Here is a 3,321-nt window from a genome sequence, read left to right on the forward strand (position 1 = left end):
TTCTTTCTTTTTTTTTTTTTGGTACCAGGGATCGAATCCCCAGTCCCTTAAGTCTTATTTTAGATGGCTTTTGATACCTCTGAAATCATCATAGCCACCATCCTAGGTGATTCTATTCCTGTGTACTTGGATGACAAAACACATTTGACTTTTCTCTTAACATCTACACCTTCCTGGTGCTGAGTCAGCCTAGGTGGTACTAGCCTGACTTCAGGTCCCTGAGAAGAAAACACCAACACCTCATTCCTTTGCATTCATGAGTTGTTTGAGCCCCAGAAGGGTCAAGGGATAAAAATTGAACTGTTAGGGCCAGGGATTTAGCTCAGTGGTTCCGCTGCCTGTCTTGCAAGTGCAAAGATGCTAGTTCGATCCCCGGTAAAACAGTTAAACTGCTACTTGAAGCAACTGGTTCACTGATGCCCATGGTGAGAAATATCTTGCTGCACATACTTTGTCTTTTGCTGTACCAACTATGTAAACATAAAGATTGCTTCCTATATCTGTCAGGCAAAGGTACTAAGACACACAGCTGGCTACTACAATGTTAATGTAGAAATTTTCAGTAGAAAAATAGGGGATGGGTTTGTGGAACCCAATGTTAGGTTCTGCAACACCTAGAGTCAGCACAGTCTCCACAGATGACAGGCTCAGTCTCTCAAGGCTCTTTCCCTTCTACTTCATATGCTACTTGCAAAATAGAGTACCTAGATACTCATATATCTTATTCAACTTTCTCTTACTGTGACAAAATAACTGAGATAGTCAATTTAAAGGAAAGAAAGATTTATTGGGGTTCACATTTTCAGTGATTTCAGTTCATGACTTGTGACAGCACATTACACCTGATTGGGAATGCACAGTGCAACAAAGCTACTCACCTCATGATGGCAGACAAGCAAAGACAGAGAGGGAAGAAAGACTCAGGGCCCCTGTTCAAGAGAATGTCCCCAGTAACCTAACTTCCACCCACCAGGTCCCCATCTACTTAAGGTCCTCCCAATGGTACCACAGAACAGCAATTGAGGCTTCAACACATAGTTTTGGGGAACACTAGAGATTCAATCTACAACATTTCATCCCTAGCCCACAAAGGCTCATACTACAACATACATTTAGTTTATCTGCAAGAATTACTGAATTCTTAACATTTACAGCATTGCCCAAATATCCAAGTTCAAAGTCTCCTCCAAAACTCAAGGTAAACTCAGCTGTAAAACCATATGAAACCCAAAAAATAACTTATAACATATCCTGGCATAGGGTAAACAGTCCCATTTTAAAGTAAAGGGATATGAATATCATAAGGAGGATCAGACTAAAGCAAAACCAGAACTCATCAGGGCAAAAATTAAATCCTGTAGCTCTGTGTCCAGTACCTGGGACACATAGCAGCATGATATGAGCTTCAAAAAATTTGGGAAGCCCCACTCTGACTGTGTTGCTGACTGCAGCACACCTGGTTGCTCTCTAGAAATACTTCCACTCACTGCTTGAAGCTTCCTTCAGTAGGCATTCCACATTCTTGGCATCTTCAACTTCCTGGGGTCTTTGTAGCTTCAGCTTCACACACTGCACTGGCGTGGACTCTGAACCTCACATACTTTCTGCTATGCTTTCCTTCCAAATCTTGGTGAAAGCCTCTATGATGGCACAACTCTTGCATTTCTCAGACCTGAAAAACTAGGATCAAAAAAATTAGGGCTGGGGATTTAGCTCAGTGGTTCCAGCCACTGCTTCGCAAGTGCAAGGACCTGAGTTCAATCCCCAGTACTAAAAAAAAAAAAAAAAAGAATGATACCAAGGTCTGACACTGGTTGGAGTAGCATTTGAACCACAACTACAGCAGCCTCTAGGTATCTGGTTGGAGGAATGCAGGGGAAAGAATCCAGGCGAAACAATTTTCTAGACTGTTTTGTGGAATCAGGGATCCCCAACTTCACTTCTCAAATAAATAAGTGACTTTAAGTCTGTAACAAATGAAGACTAGCTGATTTTTAAGATGTATCTTTCCCATTATTCCATAGCAAATTATAGTAAAACCCTTAGTTCACAAGCATAAATTCATTACAGAAACATCCTTTTAATCTAAACCACTTGTGTATCAAAATGAATTTCCCCATAAAAATAATGGAAATTTAGATGATTCAACAATCCAAAATATTCATATAAAATGGTTATAGTATCATAATGTAAGACAAAATAATAAAAAATATATAAAGAAGAATAGGGCTGGGGATTTGGCTCAGTGGTTCCGGCGCCTGTCTTGCAAGTGCAAGGGCCCAAGTTTGATTTCTGGTACAAAAAAAAAAAAGAAGAAGAAGAAGTTGATCTGCACTTACCTTTGAAAACCTTTGTAGCTCGCATAAGGGAGATAAGACAGAGGAGGGATATTGTGTAGGATTACTTTCACTATCACTAATAGAATCACTGCTATCTACTGGCTCGATGGAATATGTTTCATTGTATTGTTATTAACAGATTCATCACTCTCACTACTACAGCTTTTTATGGGGGGGAGAGTGCTTTTCTAAAAAATTTTGCACTGTTTCCCACATTTTACACATCTCCCTAATTTTACGTGAAGTGAGGGGTTTCTCTGCTATTTTCTCCTCTTTTACAGAACAAATCTTTTCCATAACCTCTTGCTGTTGGGAGATGATCACCCACGATCCCACAATGAAAGAGCTAGAGATAGAGACAGAGACAGAGATAGAGAGAACCATTGAACCACTGGCTCAGTTATAATCAAGTTTAAATTTGTTAGAAATGTTTGCTCATCTTGTAAACACTTGAAGAACAAGTTACTGGCAATCCAAAGTTTTACTATACTTGACTCTGTGTGTGTGTGTGTGTGTGCCAGGGATCGAACGTGGGCCCTTGTGCTTGCAAGTCAGGTGGCACAATCACTGAGCCAAAACCCTGGCCCCTATGGCTTTTTTAAAAATAATGCTAATCTGTTTAGCAACTGAACCCTCCTTAACCACAACTTTTCACACATTTCTTTCATTTCTGAGAAAGTTGCAAGCTTTTCAAATTTGTCTACTGTGCTCTTTGCTTCTAGTTCTCACTGTAAACTTGGCTAAAAGCAATCACCAATACCTTTACCACCACCTGAATGCTGTGCTGCCTTGAAATTTCCTCTGCCAGAGTGTATCTATGTCTTCTAATTCCTTACCAGAATTGCCCATTAAGTTCTGCTTACAACATTCTGGGTGTCTCTAGCCTGCATCTACAAACTTTTTCAAACTCCAATTTTTAAGTCTTCTGGATTACATCACCAAGTAGAGTCAAGTCAGTTATCTATGCTGAACAGATTAGACA

Source organism: Fukomys damarensis, unplaced genomic scaffold (genome assembly GCF_012274545.1).
Source record: "Fukomys damarensis isolate Sample0158 unplaced genomic scaffold, DMR_v1.0_HiC HiC_scaffold_39, whole genome shotgun sequence".
Taxonomy (NCBI): Eukaryota; Metazoa; Chordata; class Mammalia; order Rodentia; family Bathyergidae; genus Fukomys; species Fukomys damarensis.